The sequence below is a fragment of the Balaenoptera acutorostrata genome, chromosome 1 (genome assembly GCF_949987535.1).
Source record: "Balaenoptera acutorostrata chromosome 1, mBalAcu1.1, whole genome shotgun sequence".
In the NCBI taxonomy this organism is placed as follows: Eukaryota; Metazoa; Chordata; class Mammalia; order Artiodactyla; family Balaenopteridae; genus Balaenoptera; species Balaenoptera acutorostrata.
In genome coordinates this window covers 60,350,531-60,375,455 of record NC_080064.1, presented here as the reverse complement: position 1 = coordinate 60,375,455, position 24,925 = coordinate 60,350,531, and the positions used below count along the sequence as shown (strand labels likewise).

Sequence of the window (24,925 nt, the reverse complement as noted above, 5' to 3'; positions counted from 1 at the left end):
TGAAAACTTCCCTAACATGGGAAAGAAAATAGCCACCAAGTCCAGGAAGCACAGAGAGTCCCATACAGGATAAACCCTAGGAGAAACACACCAAGACACATATTAGTCAAACTAACAAAAATTAAATTCAAAGAAAAAATATTAAAAGCAGTAAGGGAAAAACAAAAAACAACATAGAAAGGAATCCCCATAAGGTTATCAGCTGATTTTTCAGCAGCAACTCTGTAGGCCAGAAGGGAGTGGCAGGGTATATTTAAAGTGATGAAAGAGAAAAACCTATAACCAAGATTACTCTACCCAGCAGGGATCTCATTCAGATTCAACGGAGAAATCAAAAGCTTTTCAGACAAGCAAAACCGAAGAGAATTCAGCACCACCAAACCAGCTTTACAACAAATGCTAAAGAAACTTCTCTAGGTGGGAAACACAAGAAAAGAAAAAGACCCACAAAAACAAACCCAAAACAATTAAGAAAATGGTAATAGGAACATACATATCAATAATAACCTTGAATGTCAATGGATTAAATGCCCCAACCAAAAGACACAGACTGGATGAAAGCATAAAAAACAAGACCCATATATATGCTGTCTACAAGAGCCCCACTTCAGACCTAGGGACACATACAGACTGAAAGTGAAAGGATGGAAAAAGAGATTCCATACAAATGGAAATCAAATAAAGCTGGAGTAGCAATACTTGTATCAGATAAAATAGACTTTAAAATAAAGACTGTTACAAGAGATAAGGAGGGACACTACTTAATGATCAAAGGATCAATCCAAGAAGAAATAACAATTATAAATGTTTATGCACCCAATGTAAGAGCACCTCAATGCATAAGGCAAATGCTAACAACTATGAAAGGAGAAATCAACAGTAACACAATAATAGTAGGGGACTTTAACACCCCACTTACACCAATGGACAGATCATCCAAACAGAAAATAAATAAGGAAACACAAGCTTTAAATGACACAATAGACCAGATAGATTTAATTGATATTTATAGAACATTCCACCCAAAAGTGGCAGAATACATTTTCTTCTCAAGTGCACATGGAACATTCTCCAGGATAGATAACATCTTGGATCACAAATCAAGCCTTGGAAAATTTAAGAAAATTGAAATCATATTGAGCATCTTTTCTGACCACAACGCAATGAGATTGGAAACCAATTACGGAAAAAAATTGTAAAAAACACAAATACATAGAGGCTAAACAGTGCGTTACTAAATAACCAAGAGATCACTGAAGAAATCAAAGAAGAAATTAAAAAATACATAGAAACAAATGACAATGAAAACACAACAACTCAAAACCGATGGGAAGCAGTAAAAGCAGTTCTAAGAGGGAAGTTTATAGCAATTCAATTTCACCTCAAGAAACAAGAAAAATCTCAAATAAACAACCTAACCCTACACCTAAAACAACTAGAGAAAGAAGAACAAAGAAAACTCAGAGTCAGTAGAAGGAAAGAAATCATAAAGCTCAGAACAGAAATAAATGAAATAGAAACAACAAAAACAATAGCAAAGATTAATAAAACTAAAAGCTGGTTCTTTGAGAAGATAAACAAAGTTGATAAACCCTTAGCCAGACTCATCAAGAAAAAAAGGGAGAGGATGCAAATCAATAAAATTAGAAATGAAAAAGGAGAAATCACAATGGACACTGCAGAAATACAAAGGATTATTAGAGACTACTACAAACAACTATATGCCAGTAAAATGGACAACCACGAAGAAATGAACAAATTCTTGGAAAAGTACAATTTTCCAAGACTGAACCAGGAAGAATTAGAAAATATAAACAGACCTATCACAAGTAATGAAATTTAAACTGTAATTAAAAATCTTCCAACAAACAAAAGTCCAGGACCAGATGGCTTCACAGACTAATTCTATCAAACATTTAGAGAAGAGCTAACACGGATCCTTCTCAAACTCTTCCAAAAAATTGCAGAGGAAGGAACACTCCCAAATTCATTCTACAAAACTACCATCACCCTGGTACTAAAACCAGAAAAAGATATCACAGAAGAAGAAAATTATAGACCAATATCACTGATGGCTATAGATGCAAAAATCCTGAACAAAATACTAGCAAACAGAATCCAACAGTACGTTAAAAGGATCATACAGCATGATTAAGTGGGATTTATCCCAGGGATGCAAGGATTCTTCAATATACGCAAATCAATCAAGGTGGTACACCACATTAACAAATTAAGGAATAAAAACCATATGATCATCTCAATAGATGCAGAAAAAGCTTTTGACAAAATTCAACACCAATTTATGATAAAAAGCTCTCCAGAAAATGGACATAGAGGGAACCTACCTCAACATAATAAAGGCCATATATGACAAACCCACAGCAAGCATCATACTCAATGGTGAAAAACTAAAAGCTTTTCCACTAAGATCAGGAACAAGACAAGGATGTCCACTCTCGCCACTCTCATTCAACATAGTTTTGGAAGTCCTAGCCACAGCAATCAGAGAAGAAAAAGAAATAAAAGGAATACAAGTTGGAAAAGAAGAAGTAAAGCTGTCACTGTTTACTGATGACATGATACTATATATAGAAAATCCTAAAGATGCCACCAGAAAACTACTAGAACTAATCAATGAATTTGGTAAGGTTGCAGGATACAAATTAATGCACAGAAATCTCTGGCAGTCCTATACACCAACAACGAAAAATCAGAAAGAGAAATTAAGGAAACACTCCCATTTACCATTGCAATAAAAAGAATAAAATACCTAGGAATAAACCTGCCTAAGAAGGCAAAAGACTTGTACTCAGAAAACTATAAAACACTGATGAAAGAAATCAAAGATGACATAAACAGATGGAGAAATATGCCATGTTCTTGGATTGGAAGAATCAATATTATGAAAATGACTATTCTGCCCAAAGCAATCTACAGAATCAATGCAATCCCTCTCAAACTACCAATGGCATTCTTCACAGAATTAGAACAAAAAATTTTACAATTCATATGGAAACACAAAAGACCCCTAATAGCCAAAGCAATCTTGAGAAAGAAAAACAAAGCTGGAGGAATCAGGCTCCCCGACTTCAACCTATACCACAAGGCTACAGTAATCAAGACAGTATGGTACTGGCACAAAAACAAAAAGAAATATAGATCAATGGTACCAGATAGAATGCCCGGAGATAAACCCACGCACATATGTTCACCTAATTTACATCAAAGGAGGCAAGAACATACAATGGAGAAAAGACAGGCTCTTCAATAAGTGGTGCTGGGAAAACTCAACAGCTACATGTAAAAGAATGAAATTAGAATACTACCTAACACCATACACAAAAATAAACTCCAAATGGATTAAAGCCTTAAATGCAAGACAAGACACTATAAAATTCTTAGAGGAAAACATAGGAAAAACACTCTTTGACATAAACCACAGCAAGATCTTTTTTGACCCACCTCCTAGAGTAACGGAAATAAAAACAAAACTAAACAAATGGGACTTAATTAAACTTAAAAACTTTTATGCAGCAAAGGAAACCATAAACAAGGCAAAAAGACAACACTCAGAATGTGAGAAACTATTTGCAAGTGAAACAACAGACAAAGGATTAATCTCTAAAATATACAAACAGCTCATGGAGCTCAATATCAAAAAAACAAACAATCCAGTTAAAAAATGGGCAGAAGACCTAAATAGACATTTCACCAAGGAAGACATACAGATAGCCAAGAGACACATGAAAAGATGCTCAACATCATTATTAAAGAAATGCAAATCAAAACTACAATGAGGTACCATCTCACACTGGTCAGAATAGCCATTATCAAAAAATCTAGAAACAATAAATTCCGGAAAGGGTGTGGTGAAGAGGGAAAACTCCTGCACTCTTGGTGGGAATGTAAATTGATACAGCCACTATGGAAAACAGTATGGAGGTTCCTTAAAAAACTAAAAATAGAACTTCCATACGACCCAGCAATCCCACTACTGGGCATATACCCTGAGAAAACCATAATTTAAAAAGAGACATGTGCCACAACATTCATTGCAGCACTATTTACAATAGCCAGGACATGGAATCAACCTGAATGTCCATCAAGAGATGAATGGATAAAGAAGATGTGGCACATATATCCAATGGAATATTGCTCACCCATTAAAAAAACGAAATTGAGTTATTTGTAGTGAGGTGGATGGACCTAGAGTCTGTCATAGAGACTGAAGTAAGAAAGAAAAACAAATATCATATACTAATGCATATATATGGAATCTAAAAAAAGAAAATGGTACTGACGAACCTAGTTGCAGGGCAGGAATAAAAAGGTAGACATAGAGAATGGACTTGATGACATGGGGTGGGAGGGCGAAGCTGGGGCAAAGTGAGAGTAGCATCGACATATATACACTACCAAATGTAAAATAGTTGGCTGGTGGGAAGCAGCAGCATAGCACAGGGAGATCGGCTCAGTGCTTTTCAATGACCTAGAGGGGTGGGATAGGGAGGATGGGAAGGAGGCTTTAGAGGGAGGGGATATGGGGACATATGTATGCATATGGCTGATTCACTTTGTTGTGCAACAGAAACTAACACAGTATTGTGAAGCAATTATACTCCAATAAAGATCTATTAAAAACAACAACTTTTACCTGTTCAAGGTTTTGTAGGTTAGCTGGGTGATTTTTCCAGTGTGGGTTCATTCATGCAATTACATTCAGCTGGTGGGTTTGCAGGGGGACTGGGCATCCCGCAGGGAGGGCTGGAAAGCTGGGCCTCTTTTTCCTTGTAGGGATTCATCTTCAAGGACACTAGACTGGGTTTCTTCACGTGCAGTTTCAGGCACTATTACAAGAGTGCAATCCTCAATGACGATCAAGCATGTATGGCATTCAATTTATCCTATTGGACAAAACTAAATTATGTGGCCAAGCCCTGCATCAATGTCCAAGGGGACTAAATGAGGGTGTGAATACCAGATGTAATTCATTGGGGGCCTTGAGCATAACAATCTACCACCAGCCATAGCTCCCCTTCTCTCTGATTTCATATGAGGAGTATTAACCAAGCATTTCTACCTCATATTCCCAAGTTAAGTCATGCTTGAGGATGGACTAATGCCCAAGTAGAAAAGATAAAAGTCCCATAGTGGAGGCAAAAGTTGCTTCATGTGTCAAGGTTTCACCTGATTATTGTTGCCTCCACTCCATTCCTCTGTTCCCTTACCTACTCTCCCTCTCACTGACTTCTCACTTGCTATAGACATCCTTTCCCTTGTCTTCTCTTTTAGCACTTGTCTCAGTTAGGGCTCAACCAGAGAAGAAGATAGGAGATAGATATTAAAATATTTATTGCCAGACTCATGTTGATTGTGGGAGCTGGTTAGGAAACTCCAAAATTCATAGCACAGGACATCAGGAAGGGCAAACTGAACTCTGGGATTCTGGGTCGTGAGATGAAGCTGCTATCCACAAATGGTATTACTTCTTCAGGGCAACTTCAGCTCTTAAAGAATCAGGCCCACCCAGATTATCTAGGATAATCTCCCTAACATCAAGTCAACCTCAAGATGTGATTAAGGACTTTAATCACATCTACTAAATACCTTCACAGGAACATGTAGATGGCTATTTGATTGAATAACTGGGGATTGTCGTCTAGCCAAGTTGACACATCCAAAGACCAACACAGCATTTTTCAATACTTGCTATACAGTAGCAAATTTGATATCTCTTATTGACTTGACTAGCCACTACTGCATTTTCTTTTTCCTAAAAACTGTGTTTTTTTTCTGCAAGTTCTAGCTTGGCTGCCTAACCCTGACTCATGATATTTGTTTATCTAATCTTACGTTCCTGTAATGTTTTATTCTCTCTGACTTAGGGGTAGAAACTGGTCATGGATGCTTCTAATTTTCAGTTTACTTCACTGTTTTTTTTCCCCCAGTTTCCCAACAACTGTAAGTGATTCCTTTCATAAAACACCTGATATGGTTGTTGTTTTCATGACAGGATCCTGACAAAGGCAGTATGTAAAGTATAGTATAACATGTAGTTCATTATAGTAACTCAATGTATATTGCTTATTTAATAAAAGAAAAAAATATATATATATACATGAGCTACTGGGTTTGAGTGCATCCTTGGTTACATGTGATGTTTTCATTTTTCTGACATCCATTGCTATCTTTCTATTGATTCATCCTTTCACCTACCCATCATTTGAATATTCCTAAAGAACCTGATCTACCACAGTCTTTACCATCTCTGTTAATGACTACTGCATTTTTCCAGTAACTTAGGTCAAAACCCTGGGGTTAATCTTGACTCTTCTTTTTCTCTCATATCTCATATCCCATATGTCAGTGAATCTGTTGGTCTCCCTTCAAAATATTTGCACTTCTCAACATGTGTTCTGTCACTACCTTGGTCTAAGCCTCCTTCATGTTAACTCTTGACTGGACATTGTTAACAGTGGCTATAATAATCTTTCAGAAATGAGTAAAAAATGCTATAAAATTTACATTAAAATATGACTTTTTTTCAGTGTCTTCTGGCATTTGCTTTTCCCTCTCTCTAGACTGTTCTCTCCCGAATCCTCCTGGCTTATTGCTACAATTCCTTGAGGGTGTTATTCAAAATTCCACTTCTTATTTCAGCCTTTTTTGACCACCACATGTTATATTTCAACCAACACTCATTTCCTGCTTTAATTTTTGTCTTTAGCATTTTTCTCATTTATTATCTATATTCCCCTCATATAGCAAGTCAACATCTTGAGGGCATAATTATTGTCCATTTTGTTCCCTGGTGTATCCTCCAAGTCTAGAACAGTGCCTGATATGGAGTAGATACTTAAAATTTTTTTGTTGAAGATATAAATAAATGAATGAATGAATAAATATTATTTAAGTGATGCAATGACTCTGGGAGGATGACTATATAGTTAAGAAAAACAACAACAGCAACCAGAAAACTCCCTAGCCAATGTATAACAAAGTAGACATGAAAAAGTATTAGGTTGTTGTTCAGCTTTATGAAAATTTCAGAATGTTTTTCCTTAATTGCAAATAGCCACTCTAAAATACTGTAGAGCATCAGAAGGAGAAAAATAAACTAAAATATAGAAACATCAAATTAAAGAATATTTTTAATAGTGAAGAATAGGTTTTATAGAGACATAAAATTGAAATACATACTTTGGTAATTAATAGGAGGGGTAATTTTCAGTATTGATATAATACTTAAGATCCTCTCTCTTCACAGAGTTCAGAGAGGCTTGAAAGATCTAAGGCTAAGAAGGAAATTAGGATGGCTTCCATCCTAAATTGCACTAAGGGACCTCTTGATATTCTTGAAATAATTTCCATATTGACAAATGCCCAAGTAATCTCCCACCAATTGAAAATATCCCCCAATTGTCATATATATGCTGGTCACAGTGTAGTCTTAAAAACTTCACTAGAGGTAGTGAGGTAGTGTATATGCCAGGAACTGGCAACAACATGGGCTCATAGAAATGAACTAAGAGTCTCAATAAGAGGCTAATATTTCAAAACTCTAAGTCCAGATCTAAGACCTGGGGTAGGAGTGGGATTTAGTGAAGTCAAGTACAATTTGGGTTAATGTCATTTTTTAAATGATGTGCTATCTGTGATGTGGAGCTGTACATTACCTACTTCTTCGAGATAAATGAGATTTAGGGCATCAGTTGTGATGTTAAAGTCACAGTTAAGGAGAATCATCTAAGGCAATGTAATAGATAACAGAACCAGGATCCAGCTCTAGAAGTCAAAACTGGCAGCCACTCATCAGCAGGTCAGGCATCTTCCATTCAGCTTTGGATTTAGGTAGAAGTAATTCAGGAAAAAATAAATGTATGTAAGTATGTATGTATGTATTGTAGGCATGTATGTATGTCTTTATCAGAGAGTTAGACTAGGCAGATAAATTTGCCACAAAGGGTAAGGAAGTTCTTGCTTAGTCCTTTCTCGGAGACTCAGAAATTACATTTTCCACAGCCACTTAGTCAATTGGATGGAGGAGAAGCAGGTTATTTACACACTCACATTCCACAGAAGGTATAGAACTCCTGGTATCTCATTCAGTCTCCCTATTATTACCTCAGTGTCTGGGTGAGGTGGAACCCAGGTCACTAGCCATAGGTGTTGGGAAAGATCAGTAAAGAGGGACTGATCCTAATGCCTGACTTTTTTATTAAGATATAAATTTTGGCTTTAGAGTGACAATAAAGTGAATGCCTCAGAAAACAAAAATTAAAAAGAGTAATATAGTAGGGTTCAAAATATAAGTATATTTTTGTAAACTGTATATATAGAGGATGTGAAAGAGACTTACAAAATATTCTGTAAAAAGTTAACAGGGTTACCTCTGAGTGAAGAAATCATGTATGAATTTATATTTTATTTTTCTATTTCTCCTTTAGACTTTGCTAGTATTTTATAGCTGTATATTTATTATTTTTCTTTTTCTAAAATTTGAATATTTAAAAAAATTAATTATTTATTTATTTATCTTAATTTATGGCCGTGTTGGGTCTTCGTTTCTGTGCGAGGGCTTCCTCTAGTTGTGGCAAGCGGGGGCCACTCTTCATTACGGTGCGCGGGCCTCTCACTATTGTGGCCTCTCTTGTTGCGGAGCACAGGCTCCAGACACGCAGGCTCAGTAATTGTGGCTCATGGGCCCAGTTGCTCCACGGCATGTGGGATCTTCCCAGACCAGGGCTCGAACCCGTGTCCCCTGCACTGGCAGGAAGACTCTCAACCACTATGCCACCAGGGAAGCCCCTAAAATTTGAATTTGAATTTAGTCTAGTAGAGTCCCAATGTCACACATTTGCTGTTAGTTTCATGAATATTAAGGGGAGATCTTGTTCTAAACCAGAAGGTAAATCACCAAGATATACTGTGAATTTACTACTAGCCCCCAACTCTGCCAAGTGCTCAAGAGCAGTGAGTCTTAAATTTTTTAAAAAATTAGATTTGAGAATGTATAAAAGTTTTGAGCTCTTTAGATCAGCTCGGTGCTTTGTGACCACCTAGAGGGGTGGGATAGGGAGGGTGGGAGGGAGACGCAAGAGGGAGGAGATATGGGGATATATGTATATGTATATTTATAGCTGATTCACTTTGTTATAAAGCAGAAACGAACACACCATTGTAAAGCAATTATACTCCAATAAAGATGTTAAAAAATGCATATCTGAAAATTAATACATTTTGCATAAAATTTAAGAGTGTTAAAAATTCCTGAAATCCAACTTGGGCCGTTCTGTGCATCACACATTAAAATCTGAGGGTTGGAAAAAAATGTAAAACCCTATGTCTGTTCCTTAGTTTTTATCTAATTATGGAAACCAGTCCTATAGCCATGAAAAATTAAGCATCAAGGGAGAAGCAAATGAATGGATGGATGAATAAATGAATAAATTAGTGATTGTATATATGCATATATGCATATGTACAAAATTTCTTCAAGGGAATATACAGTTAATAGATAAATGAGAAGGACTTATGTTGTACCAGCAAATTAGGTACAATTACACCAATTACACAAAGCAGCAGAATTATCTGTCAGGTAAACTGACCAATAAAATAGATTAATGCAATGGATCAGTATTAAGCTTTAAAAAGAAAATATAGCCCGAATAGTACTTGAAGTCCATCCTAATTTCCTAGATGTAATAATTCTACTTTGTTCTTATTGTTGCTGTTTCTATATGTAGAATAAATAAGGAGTGACATAAAATAAATATTTGCTAGTCAATCCAGCAGTTGGCTTTGAGGTAGCATGGTATAGTGAAAAGAATTTGGAGTCTAAAACAATCTAAAATTTGAATGTTTTTTTACCATTTGTTAAATATGTTTTTTGGGAAAAATCTTGACCTTTCTGAGCCTCAGTCTCCTCATCTATAAAATGGGGATATTCTGGCTATTTATCGCTGTGTACAAATTACTCTAAAACTCAGTGGCTTTAAGGGATAATATTTCATTACACCTCATGTTATTGAGAATCACTAATTTGGGCATGGTTCACCTGGACAGTTTCTCTGCTCCATGAAGTGTTGGCTGAGGTCGCCCATGTGTTATTCATTTGGGAGATTGTCTGGCCTGGAAGGGTCCTAAATGGCTTCACCCCCTTGTCTGGCACCTTGTGTGGGGGATGTTTGGACTCAGCTAAGCTTAGATGATTGGAGCACCTACATGTGGGCGCTGTAACATGATACCCTCAGGGTAATTCGACTTCTTCATTGTGGTTTAGGGTTCTAGAGAGAGGTTTTAAGGGAAAGGAAATGGAAGCCCTCATCAGTTTCTTAAGGCCTCAGTCTTAGAAACTGCTAGAGCACCACTTCTGCTGTGATTTTTCGTCTTAGAAATCACAGAGACAACCTACATTCAAGGTGAGGACACAGACTCCATCTCTTGTTGAAAGAAAGGTCAGAGAGTTTATGGTCACCTTTTGTCTGCTTCAAGGAATAATATTTCCTACCTTATTAGATTTATTATGAGAGTTAAATAAAATTTAAAATATATGAATGAAGCTTAATGAAATACTTGAAAAAGTTAGAAAGCAAGCATGCTGCATGCTTATCTCCCAACAATTGCTCCTACAAACTACCTTATTTTCTGGAGTTTGTTTATCTCCAATCCTGCATAAAATTTCAACAGATATCATAAAACAGTCATCATCAGGTATTCAAAGGATATTTTCTTTTCCCAGGTTTTAATAACAGAACAGTCCATAAACATTTGAAACACTGAATTCTCATTCAATTAAAAACTTTTCTTTCCCTTTATCCTCTAGTGGGGATAGGCTGGGAATGCTTACATTCTTATTTTCACTTCACATCTTCCAATGCCAGGTAGTTGTTTTGTGACACAATAGAAGGTAAGAAGGGTATGGAACAAAGGAGGTCTTACTTGTACTTTTAATGTTTCAGTGACATCCACTAGATGTGGTGGATGTCCAAAGCCGTTTACTTATTTCCTTTGTCACTTCTATGGATCTTTGATTTTAGCTCGTTGGTGCATGTGACAATCTCCAGCTGGCCACACCCATTCCCCTCTAGCTTTTGCTTCTAGCTTCTTTGTATCAAGGTCGCCTTAGTCTTTGGAGGAAGCAGATTGACATAGAGTCATTTTCAGGACAATTCATGGCTATCCTCTTTCTGACACATGGAAATCACACGGGAAAACTGAAAGTTTGGCTTGCTTTCAGTGAAGACTTTTTTATTCTGCTGCTATAGGCTACTTCAGCTAGTCAAAGCTGCTAGCCTTTAGACGTCTTAGGCATGAATCAGATAGTAGTCACTGCATCCTTCAAATTGCAGGAGTTGCATACCAGATTCTCCAAATTCTTAAAGAATCTCTTCCTCTCAGGCAAGAGCAAAGTAATCTCCTCCCATGCCCTGTTTTTCACCTTGGTTGACATCAAGAAGTGGAATATAGGACATACTGACAATTTTTCCAAAGCAATCCTGATGTTTGCTAATTCCTCACATATGTTATTTATCCCCCAAAAGGGTGGTGAGCTAAGAATTTCAATACCATTTTTACAATTTTAAGCATGCCATGCCTAGGCAATCTGACGCCTTGGCTTTTTGAAAACATGACCCCCAAAATTTTGATGCCCATTGAAAGGAGGGTCTATGTCTCCTCCTGTTGAATGCATGCAGGCTTTGATCAATAGAATATGGGGAAAGTAACACTGTGTGACTTTTGATGCTGTGTCATAAAAGATGATGTAGCTTCTGCCTTGCTTGTTGAAACACTTACATTGGAATCGCTGAGCCTCCATGTAAGTAGTCCAAATCCCCTGAGGCAGCCATGCTGTGAGGCCACCTAGAGAGGGCACGCTCAGCAATTTCAGTTTTTAGTTCTACTATTTGAGTCCTCCCAGCCCAAGTGTCAGACATGTGTGTGAAAGAGCCTTTAGAAGATTTTGGCTCACAGTTTTTGAGTCACCCCCAACCCTGGAGTCAGTTGAGTGATCATATGTTGTATATGTATTTCTGACCCACAGAATCTGTGAGCATAATAAAATGGTTGTCTTATGCTTCTAAGTTTTGGCTTAGGAGGTCACCCAGTAGTAATTGGAACAAGTACTGGCTGTGTGTATCTGTGGGTGTGTACGTGTGTTCATGCATGTGTTTGGTTGGGATCTCAACCAAATCTGAGTAAGAAAGAGTCATATTAATGTATGATTACATAAAGCACTTGGGATACATATGTACTTAAAAAATAAAAGACAGCTGTTATTCTTCTTGAATAATACAAGGAACAACATCTCTGCAAGACTGCTTCACTCTCAGTATGGCAAGATCCAGGAGTTTTTAAAACCATTTTTCTAAAACATGCCAATAGGGATAAAGAAGGGCTACCCAGATAGTCTGTGCCATTCCATGCTTTGTCAAAGCATTTACTTGTTTGCCTGTCACCATACTGCACTGTTCATATGACATGTGATCTGTCATATGACAAGGATCAGTATTTCTACTGTACACAGCCTGTTAAATGCAGATGATGGGGTTTGGGAGAAAGTGGCAGGACTGTATCCAAAGTAAATACAGGAAAATCTCATTTGATCAGAAAACAAAATGCCAAAAGTGAAGGAAATTCTTGAACAACATCTGCTACCACCCACTACTTCTTCTATCTTACTTTGAGTCTAAAGAATCATGAAATCATGGGGAGCTCTGGGGAGACAAATGTGGTCCTTCATGAGAGTTGTTCAAGTCTTCAGACCTGCAGAAATTCACATGCATCAAAGGGACTCATCTGTGTAAGAAATGCATCATGCTTTGGTAGTGAATTTTCTCCTGACAGCTTGCAAGCAAACGGAAATTCTAGTTCAAGAAATATTTGTGCTTTAATCAACTGAAGAATTTCAGCCCTTTGATGAGCTCATATTTTTATATACTAAAGTCCAAATTCCTCAATACTCTACTATCTTGTAATGTATACCTACAGAGGTATTTGCTTAGCCCCTTGCCTTATCCTGAAAGAGATCCTTCTACAGTCATCATGGTGGTATGTTGACCTTGTATCAACCAAGCTTAAATTATCTCCATGCAAGAGACTAGCCAGGAAAATGTTCTTATTGCCTTATCTTGAGCCGACTACTTATTTCTTTATCAATCAATCAGATACAAAGTGACTACTGGGGACCACCACGACAACTGTATAAGGAGTTCTTTCAGTATAATGTCAGGGACTAAGCAAAAATTTCATGAGTATCCACTATGAAAAGCAAAGAAAGACAAAATTATAGCCTATCAATTAGAGACAGTGTCAGCAGTGAGCATGGAGAATGAAGCCAACCCAGAGAGTTGAGCAAAGACAAATGATAAAAAGGGAATCCTAATACCATTATAGTTCTGAATTCACTCCTTTCTTGGGACCAAAGAGTTCCTTGACATGTGGGTTCATGAGATATCACATTAGGCTTATAAATATAATCATTCTTTTACTCGTTTAAGCTAGAAACAATGTGTCTATCTTGCTCCAAAAGAATCCTAATACACTCATGTTTTAATATTCCCTCTTCACGCTCTGAACTTTAGCCACAAAAATGTCTCAGATCCCTGAATTTGATATTCTCTTTCTTCTTGCTAAGTGTTTACACATGTTGCTCTTTCTGCCTTCTCCCTTCCTTCTCCTTCTCCTGGGCTAACGCAGCTTATTCTTGCCCATGCTCTATAGCTCAGCTTAGAAATCACTGTTTTGGAAGCTCTTCTTAACCCCTCACATTAGACTTAAGTTCTCCTTAATGCTCCCATAGTTCCAGTATATTTCCTATCATAGAAGATATTTTACTATATTTGCCTGTGTCTTCCAATAGACCATAGGATGTTTAACATACAAGGACCTGGGTCATTCTTACCACTATCATATCTCCAGGTCCTGCAATACAGTCTGGCACATGTAGGGATTCAATAGCAATATCTCAAATAAATGTACAGATTTACTTTAAAAAAGCACTCTCTTGCTCTTTCTTGCTCTCTCTCTCTCTCTCTCTCTCTCTCTCTCTCTCTATATATATATATATATATATATATGTATATATATATATACACTAAAGATGCATAAATTACATTGGTTATAAAGGTAATGCATACAATAAAAATAGTGAAGTAAACAAAATGTGTTCTTTTTAGTCTGAATAGTTTGTGCATCTGTTCTTCTGAGCTTGATTTCCTTCTTTTGTTCCAACTGAAATGCTTTTGTTTTTGTTTTTTACTGAATCTGCCATTCTTGAATGGCTTCTCATATTCAAGACCCTCTTATTTTCCTCTTTTCCAGCAAAACTCAACAATTTTGTGACCTATTCCTTCATATCCTTCTTGGGCTGGGACACTTATTGACACATTAGCACCGTAGCCATTGCTAGCATGCCTTTTCCAGTCAGCTCATATGCATGGTCTGAGTGACCTTCTGAAGGAAATGTCTCAGTCAAAAAATATAACTCACTTCATAAGAAATTCATGCAAAGGCAGCCCAGAGGGAAGGTAATATTTTTAAGCAGGTAAGACCCTGTATTCCTCAAATCAAATCAATAGTCACCCATCCTCCTCTACTGTAGGGTCAATCCCACCTATACATAATATCAGTGTATCTCACATATGTGAGGAGAGAATTATCAATTATCCTTATTTTTTTAAGCTCATAAGAATAAGTACCTTGTAGATAATCAAGCACAAGAATATTTATGCTGGCAATAAATAATAGGACCTAAGTAATTCCCCCAATCTGATTCTATTCTATTTAGCAAATTGCCCTTTCTCTTCAACACTCCTTAGTAGATATATTACTCAATGAAATATGGGTGTGGGGAAGAGCCAATAAAACTTGCTACACTTAGCAGAAGAGATGTGAATAGTGGTCAAAACTTGTACTTTCAGGATAGGTCATATTCTTTAATTTTTTTACTAAGCTCTTCAACAATCTTTTTTGGTGGGGTGTAAGGTTATCTCTGCTGCACTTTATTCATACCATTTTACAGCACTTTACCATGTTGTGTCATAAATTTCTTTCTCTGTTTATGTCCCCCATGTAATTGCTCTGTTTTCAAGGACAAGGTCTTTGTTGTATTGATTTGGAATACTCAGTATCTGGTACTCTTCATGCACTCAGTAAAGATTCGTGGTAAAATAAAGAAAATTCATTCTACATATTGTTATTTATATGGATGCTTTAATAACATATAAAGTCTAGAATTCAAGTGATCTTTATTATTTCTCTTAAATCATTTCCTTCTGAAGATGCCATGGCATGTTAACCAGGGTTCTATTACTTACTAACCAGAAAGGAATGAACATGCATACCTCACCTGTTTATGTTAAGGAACAAAGGCTGATGGTGTGATTTTCCCACTGTCTTCCCAGCTCTGAATATGCTTACATCCATGATTTCTGTTCATTCTCTTGGGGCTTCCTCGAGACTACTATCTGCAATTGTAATATATGAAAATTGTTTAATTAAAGAAGGTGTCTCTGCAAGATTTAAGTGTCAGACCCTATGGCAGTTTGAAATTTCAAAATCTTGAACTTTGTTCTCTGATCTGATCTTTCTCTAGCCACTTGTTTGTACCTTTATTTTGTAATATTCTTTATGTTAAATTCCATCAGTTTTTCTGTGCATTTTATGTCTAGTTGCTTTTAGTTTCAATTACTAAATAAATTAGCTTGATTATTCAAGCTAATAAATTCATCTTGATTATTATATTCTACAGGTACCTTTTCTTCACCCATCTTTTTGTTCATTCACTCCTTAAACATTTATTAAGTATCTATTTTGTACCAGGCACTGGGCTAGAGATATAAAGACCACGAATGCAGTCAAGGAAAAAAAAAATGCAGATTTGAAAAAAACAAATAAATGCACTTCAGTTTTTGTATGTTTTTAGGAGGGTTTTTTTTTTTTTGGTCACAAATAACAAAGTCTCAGCTTGAACTAGCTTAAGAAAAAATGGGAACTGTGAGCTATGAGTGGCCCATTCTGGACAATATGCCCATCCTGAACTAATGGACTGTCCAAGTGGCAGCAAGTGGGGAAGAGGCTCTGATTGGCCTAAGCTGGGTCATGAATCACTCCATATCAATGAACTGGGGCCACTGGGTCATGTCAAAGTTGTATAAAATGGTTACTTCCAAGGTAAATATGTATAACGGGTAAGAAATAATTACTGGAAAATAGGCATGTGTAGGAAAAACTACTTTCTTAGCACAGTATTTGTGATAAGTTTAGGGAATTGTGGTGTCACAAGTAGGTCGCATATTAGGAGATGAAGTCAGAGAAACCTTATGAATAAGGTGCACCTAGAGCTTAAAGTCTTGAGTGATAAATGTGTGTTTGCTGGATGGGTCAAAATTGAGAGTAGAAAACTCCCCAGACAAATGGAACAGCTGGAGCAAAGGCTTGAGAGTTAAAGAGCCTGATGAGTTATGGGCACAGTGTGTGGTCTGAAAACAGATAATACCTGTGGGTGGAAGAAAAATGATTGAAGGGGGGATTCAGGATGAGACACATATTGGAGGGGCAGTGAATGGCCGGAGGATGGATTTATTCTGTAGATTAGCTACTAACAGAATTTTAAAGCACAGAACTTTTTTTCACTTCAATTAAAAACTTATGTGCAAATCCAATATATAAAAGAGGTAAAATATTGGCTTGCTCTGGCTGAAGGCAGAGGGTTGAGTAGGAAGCAGACAGAGCTGGCCCAACTTGCTCTCATCACCCCTTTAGTTTCCATGAAATATCGTGAGGACTACTGCTGTAAGCAAAGGAATCTGAAAGAGTTGTATTTTGGAAAGAGTTCTCTTAAACAGTATGGCTGATAGGGTGGAGACAAATTTGTGAGGAGGTGATTTTAATAGCCCAGTTGAATGAAAAACTAAGACTATTTAAAGCTGGGATGAAGTGAAGAAGCATTATAAGACAGTCCCTTGGGAATAATAATTACCTAGCATTCAAAGATCTCAGTTCATAATGATACACACAGCAACATGAATGAATCTCAAATTCAAGTTTAGCAAAAGAAGCTAGACACAAAAATGTACATACTGCATAATTTCATTTATGTGAATTTTAGAAAAAGCAAAAGCAATCTCTAGGGCCTAAAAACATATCAGAGATTGCCTAGGGCCATGCCTGGTTGTGATGGGGAATTGATTGCAAAGAAGCACTGAGAACTTACTGGGCTGATGTCAGTGTTGTGTATCTTGATTGCGGTGTTTCATGGGGGTATGAAATTTTCAAAAATCACCAAATTGTATACTTCAAATGAACTAATTGTATTGTTTATAAATTATACCTAAGTAAAGTTGATTTAAGAGGGAAAAAACCCTCAATTCATAATTGGGTCTATTACTAAGTAACTGGGTGACTTTAATCAATCCAGTATCTCCTCTAAGCCTCATTTTCTACAACTGCATGATAGAAATAATGAATAACCCTACTCCAGCCTACCTAACAAGTTTGCTTGTCAAGCTAAAGCCAAATCGATAATGGAAAAAAAAGCACTTTTTACCAACCATAACAAAAGCTTAGAGATGTTACTATTGGATCAGAAATTTGAAGACTAGGATGATAATTTGTTCTAAATAAAGGGTCTGGGATTAGTCATATTCTACAGGGCTGGTGAAATGTTTGTCTACAAACTCTAAGTCATAATTCAATTCAAAATCAAATCAAAATTATCCTGGTCAATTTTTAAAAGAGATAAAGAGATTAAATGATGTAGAATATTATTAATTTTCCTCAAATTTGGCTACAGAAGAAAATAATGAAAAGACATAATTTATATATTATTCTTAAAATAACTTTGTTTCATCACTATCAAGGAACATTTATAAACCACTTACTATTCATGAAGCCGTGTGTGCTTAAAAAGAAATATGACATGTGTTAAGTTTAAATTAAATTTCATTTTAAAGTATTCATGATTTAATGTTAAAGCTACCACAGGGAAGCATTCAGGAGCTTAAATCTAGAATAATAAATTCTATAGCAAATATAATATAGCATGGATATCCTACCTTAAGATAGCATGAATAATTTGCATTAGATTTCAATATACTTTTACAAGAAAATAAAGGAGTTTGGACATAGCTTTAAAACTCCAGAAGTTCAGATGAAATGGGTGAATAAGTAGAACAGGAACTCCAGGAATCACTTTCTTATGCTCCTGGAAAAGTAAAAGTTGTTGTAAGAAACAAAAACAAAAACAAACAAGCAAACAAAATCTTTTAACTCTGCTTGTGGTCTTGTAATATCTGGTTTGTGCCTGTTTCCTGTGGAAAGGTGCATTCATTATCTGAGGAGAGGCATCAGAGGTTGGCATTTGTAAATTTTCTGTAGTCCAGGCTGTTACCCTCAGTGTTTACAGTCTCCAAACTTAGTTTTATAAAGCTATCAAGAAGTAATATATTTTGTAGCAACAGATCCCCATAAAGTGAGTTTAAAAGTGATGAATAGAGCAAGAATACCAATAGAATAGCTTGTTATGAGAAGTATAACTACTGTAAGAAAACAGTAGGTAAACATTGTCATTCCATTTCCTCTAGAACATAATTAGAATATCACTTGGTGGGCATGAAAATACAGTAAGAGGCATTGGAAGAATTGGAATCAAGCTAAGATAATTTGTCAAGATAATGAGAATAATTTGTGATAATGAGAATGGTCTTTCCAATGGGATAGAAGTTAGGAGTACTATACGGCGCTTTACTGAGGCTCCTCCCTGGTGGCCAGTGTTTCAGTGAAGTGGACAATCTTGCCTTTGGGACTCTTCCTTTATTATTCTGCTGTGGCAGACCAATCCCTGGTCACTCTCAATTGATGAACTCTTTCTTTATAATTATTAATATATTCAATTAGATAACATTGAATATGAACACTCTGAATCATGATATATTAGACCTTACAGATACTTCTTTGCCTTCTTGGAGGGCAGTCATGTTTGTATCATTTGCAATTTCTTTATTTTCTTAAAAATGACAAGAATTACAGTTTTTTTTAGGAAATACGTTTTGTCATTTTTGTATCTCTTATCTCTCAAACGCTAAAGTTCTAATCACATGCTTGACACGTAATTATTAATTAATTGATCAGCATGACTCAAAGTGAATTCTTTCCCTATCAGTTCAAACTATTATCCATATATTTAACATGGTGAATGATTAAAAATAAATATATACATACAATATTTCCTGAGTAAACATTTATTTATAGTCAATCCTGGTGTTATACCAGAAAACTTATTTCAGTCTTTCTTTTCCTTTATAATAAAACATTTATTCTCTGTTCATATCAGTCAAGGGTCTGTTGCAAGTATCAGATAAGCAGAAAATAAGTGATGCACTAAGAACATTGTTGGAAGGGTTAGAGGACCAGCTACAGACTGAGGATGGAAGATTACTTCCAGAACACCGTCATAGAATGGCCACTAGGGGCGCTGCTGCCTTCTACTCAGGATGCTTAGGAGTCAGGGAGCTGTTCCTCTAACTCCTCGCTCCAGGATCAATCCAGCTCTTCTCAAGTCTGAAGGTCAAGAGGTTCTCACCAAACTCTCAGCTCTAAGGCCCAACCACCTCAGCTCTAGTTGTGAAATAAATGAGAACCACGCCAACTACTAGCTTCAGGAGCACATTATCGCAAATATGTTTCATGCCAGTAAAATGGATGTTCTGCAGCCTCCTTGCCTTCTCCTTCTAAATGCCTGCAAATGTGGGGAACAGCTAATGGAACCTCTGATAAAGCTAATAAGGAAAATTGACACTCTTCCTCCTTGTGGGCCAGTAGAAACAGAAGAATTCCCAGGAGGGGGACTGTGTATCACTTGTTACTTCCAAATCTCACAAGGGTGTATGTTGGCTTATCAGTAGCTAGGTCATAGGTGGGACTGAGCTGTCAGGGAGTTTGGAAAGCAGTATTGAGACTAGGGTGAAGCAAGAGAGACATCCAGGGCACAGAGTTTAAGATGGCACTCATTGGGCTTCCCTGGTGGCGCAGTGGTTGAGAGTCTGCCTGCCAATGCAGGGGACATGGGTTCGAGCCCTGGTCTGGGAAGATCCCACATGCCGCGGAGCAACTGCGCCCGTGAGCCACAATTACTGAGCCTGCGCATCTGGAGCTTGTGCTCCGCAACTAGAGAGGCCGCGATAGTGAGAGGCCCGCACACCGCGATGAAGAGTGGCCCCCCCCTTGCCACAACTAGAGAAAGCCCTCACACAGAAACGAAGACCCAACACAGTTATAAATATAAATAAATAAATAAATAATTTTTTAAAAAAAAGATGGCACTCATTCTACACTTGATCTTAGCCAAAAGGCTGAGAAGCGATGATGGCACTCATTCTAAGGTGCCAATCCTGTACTTGCACAAGCCTTAGAGTGAATGCATTCTTAAATATGGGGGACTGGACTCCTCACTTGTCTAGTCCTGACCATGCTGAGAAGTCCTTTAGCAAATGGAGTGGTTTGGAAGAGAGTTCACAAGCCAGTCTGCAGTACTGGCCACAGTCTGAAACTTGTCTGCTTAAGATTCAACCAGTCCTTTCTCCTGTAGTCAAACTACCAACAACAACCCAATGGCCACACAAAGCCATTATGTGTGCCTTTGTCTACTACAATACAACCATCTCACAAATAAATGAAAATTCAACACCTTTTCTCCATTTTAAGTGAAAGACAACTGTTATCACCTGTAAGATACCCAAAAGAAAACCAAATGCCCTGAGACCATAACATTCAGTAATCTGCTTATTTTATCTCTTTGTTCAAGAAGCCTGGTAGCCATAAAAACATGGTTCTGATCAATCTGATTCATGGTAAAAAATAACTTTTTGCTATTCTATATATCATTTTTTTAACTGGGAAAGAAATTATTTCTGTATTCTTTCATAATTTAGAGTCATCTCGTAGATAAAATGTCAAAAACAAATTAAAACCATGATTCAGCCTTTGTGCCTAGTAGGAGAAAACATGATCAGAAGATATTGCTGCAGAGTTCCATAGATAAATAATCCGAGATATGAGGATGCTACTGAAAGTTTCTTGAAGTACTTTTCCCTTTTAACAAAGAATACACAGAGAGCTTACCTAGGATGATACTAAGCATTTAATAGAGGAGAAAGAATCAAGCCTATTTGCCTCTAAAGTAATTTCTCAGCTGACTGACTTGTGAAAGCATACTCAAGAGGAAAATTTTCCTTAATAAGACACTAAAAAGTCAAAACATGCATGTAACACAGTACCAGTAGATTCCAACGGCAAAGATAAGGTGAGGAAGACAGGGCGTGTCAGAGGGGTGAGGGTGAGAACTGCAGTTTTAGGTGGGGTGTCTGGGGAATGCATTACTGAGAAGGGGGCTTTCTAGTAATAACCCCAAAATGAAGGAGGAAAGTGTAACGCTTGTAGACATTTTGGGAAAAGGGTAGAGGATCCAACAAATGAAAGCACTGAAGTAGACACGCCTTCTGCAGTGTCACGCGTGCCTGGGGTGGTGGGTGGGAGCAAGGTAGGGAATGCGACGGCAGAGATAATAAGAGAGCTGGGTATGGCCTCGGTTCTGGCCATTTGTAAGGACTGGTCATTTAAAAAAAAAAAACATTCATTCAGGACCCAAAAAAATAGAGCAAAAAACATAAAAAATAAATACAGGCACTTCCTTAAGCTGATATAGGAGACCTACAAAAACATCCAGAGTGCGTATTATATTTAAAGATAAAGTATTGAGTTAAGTATTCTGACTAATTGGATTTTATGATTGTACCTTTGATGATTTTTATAGGGGATTTTATATTTGAACCACAAATATATAACAAGTCTGTTAAACAGATTTATTTTTATTTGGAATAAAAGTCTGTATATTCCAAGTTATGAAGACAGTCTTCTTTGTTATAGAAACATTATTTTTATTGCCTTTCACATATAGATTTTCAGTACATCTGGGATTGATGTTAGTATATGGTATGAGGTAAGGTTAAAATTCTTTTTTTCCAATTCAGATACACAATTTACATAGACCATTTATTAAAAAGTCCATACTTACCCACTGCTCTGTAGGGTCACTCTTATCATAAATCATCTAAGCATGAATAGTCCTACTTCTGTAGTCTGTGTTTTTCCATTCGTCTGTTTTTCTACTCTTGAGCCAGTACTAAACTCTGTACATTATTGTTGCTGCATATTGTTTTGTTATTCTACCTTGATCTTCATTAAAACAATCTTGGCTTACCTTAAGCCTGTTGCAGTTCCACAAAAAAAAAAAAAAGTAAAAGAAACAAAAGTATAATGATTAGAAAGAAAAAAGAAAAATCAATATTGCAGATGTTGCAGATGATATGATTGCTATTCAAAATAATGAATCCACAGATAAAAATATTAGAATTAATAAAAAATAAAGGATAATGGGTATTAAGTCAATATTCAAGATAAAAACAATGATTGATTAGAAAATGTAATCTAAAATAACCCATTTACTACATATAGGGAGGAAAAACATGATATTTAGGAATAAAAAAATAGTTTAAGATTTTTATGAAGAAGATTGCAATATTTATCTGAAGATATTATAGAAAACCTAAATATGGAGGGGTGTTCATATCTTTAGATTCACTATACTAAAAATGACACCTCTCCGTAGACCAGTATTCCCACAGGATCTTTGTGGAAATTTACAACTAAGTTTTTAAATTATTTGGAGGTATAAAGTGTCAAAAATAGCCCTGAAGAAGATTTTCTTTACTATAAAAAATTACTATGAAACTAAAATTATTTTAATAGTATAGTATTGGCTTAAGGATAGAATTCTAGAAAAGTGGAACAGAATAGAAAGTCCATAAATGGTCATATCTGTATATGAAAATATAATTTAACTTATGACATAGTTGTCAGAGCAGATCAATGGAAATAAATGGTTTTGAGTTATTGTTTATCCACTTGGGGAAAAAAATGTCAAATTAACTCTCTACATCATTCAAGAATCAATTCCAGATAGAATAAATATTTAAATGGGAATGAAAACCTCTATAATTATTACAGGACATTTTTTACGACCTCAGGGCAAGGAAAAGTTTATTAAACAAAAAACAGAAAATGCAACTCATTTAAAACAGACTGGGAAAATATATTACTAGATTAAAATAACTTCTGATCATCACAAATACCATAAGGACCACAAAATACAAGCTAAGAACTGAGAAAATTCTCACAACATATATAACCAATAAAGGATTATTACCCCACTAATCAATCAACAAGACAAAAAAAAAAAACAATTAAAATTGAACAAAAAGCTCAGACATTTCATAGAAGAGGTATATGAATGACCTTTGAATACACAGAAAGATGCTCAAGCTCATTAGCAACCACAGAATTACACATTGCTGTCTCAGTAACACTTTGTTTTACAGCACTCTGTGTTCTCAGGAGTGTGGGGCAATGAGAACTTTCATCCGCTGCTCATCAACTGAAAGTTGTGGCAAACACTCTGGAAGACAGTTCGCCAGTGTCTAGTAAAGCTCGGAAAATCCTGCACCAGTACAGAAGAAGGTAATTTACAAGGCAGGATTGTTTGTAATAGAAAATAAATTTTAACATTTTAAATGTTGATCAATTGTAGAATAGATTAACAATTGTGCTAAATTCATACAGTATGATAATATTCAGCAATGAAAATAAATTGACTACAGCTATGCACTGGGTTAATCTAATTCCCAAAAACATAATATTGGGAGGAATATATCACAGAACCACAAACAGTATAATTCCATCATTTAAAAAATTAAAAAATAGGCAACACTAATTATATATTCTTTAGAGCCACCTATATATGTGGCAAAAACGATAGAGAAATTCAAGGAGCTGATTAGTACAAAAATAAGAATGGTGGTTTCCTCTTGAGGTGAATGGAACTAGCGTGATTGAGGAGGGGCACACAGGGGACATAGATTAAGCTCCTAAAATACTAGCCATGGTATCTCTTAACTTGGGTTGTGGGTCTCCAGTTATTCCTTTAGTTAATAGTCTTTAAAGTTGAATATGTGTTTTAAAGCTCTCCAAACTTAAGGTATGTTTAACAGTAAAGTATTTTACACAAATAAATGGGTAATTTTTATCTATTTATCCTTGTAAAATAAAGACTTTGAGGTTTCTAAATTATTTCAGCACTCACCTTTACATAAAATACTTCTATGATTCCACTCACCCTGGTCTCCAGCTTTATTTGATTAATTCGCATGCCAAAATTTTTCAGATTTCCTCAGAAATCTACATCCACTTACAGAGCTGTATTCTTTGATCACCTAAGAAACACATTATCTGGTAGAGGAAAAGTCAAATGAAAGGGATTTTATCAGTATGTAATTATCCTCAGTTTCTCCTGTTTCAGCACAGGGAATTGAAGAACTGCTGGATTCTGAATCAGATGATCTGCCAGGTATTTATAGACATATCTCAATTAATTCTCATGAACTCATAATGCATCTGTTAAACTTCTATTTTGCAAATAAAAAACAGCCTCAGGAATGATTAGGTAATGTATGCCTGAGTACCCAGCTAATAAAGGATAGAAGAGAGAAGTAATCTCTGGTTTTCAGGTCCTGAAGCCATGGCTCTTCCCACTGCATATGGCCACCATACAAGGAGACTGGGATTGCCAGGTGCCAGAGACATCAAGCACAGTGCTTTTGATGGATTAAGAGTTTAATGCATAGCTGATGGATGAAAGAATAAATAAATGAGTTTCCTGAAAAATATGGTCCTTACCTGAACATTGGTTTTTATTTTCTTAGTCTGTAGATCTTTCTCTCACCTTCGATAATGTGTCTGTATAACCCTGGACCACAGAAGTTCATTTAATAATTGGAAATCACACTTTCTCATACATAGAGCATTTTAAACA

The 24,925-nt window shown here is 36.3% G+C and overlaps 1 non-coding gene across 1 annotated transcript; it reads right to left on the bottom strand.

Moving 5' to 3' along the window:
• Positions 1 to 20,178: 20,178 nt before the first annotated feature.
• LOC114238021 (U2 spliceosomal RNA) lies at positions 20,179 to 20,363 on the bottom strand. Its single transcript, XR_003623460.2, has one exon. It is a non-coding gene; the product is annotated as a U2 spliceosomal RNA (small nuclear RNA).
• Between the last annotated feature and the right edge of the window lie 4,562 nt (positions 20,364 to 24,925).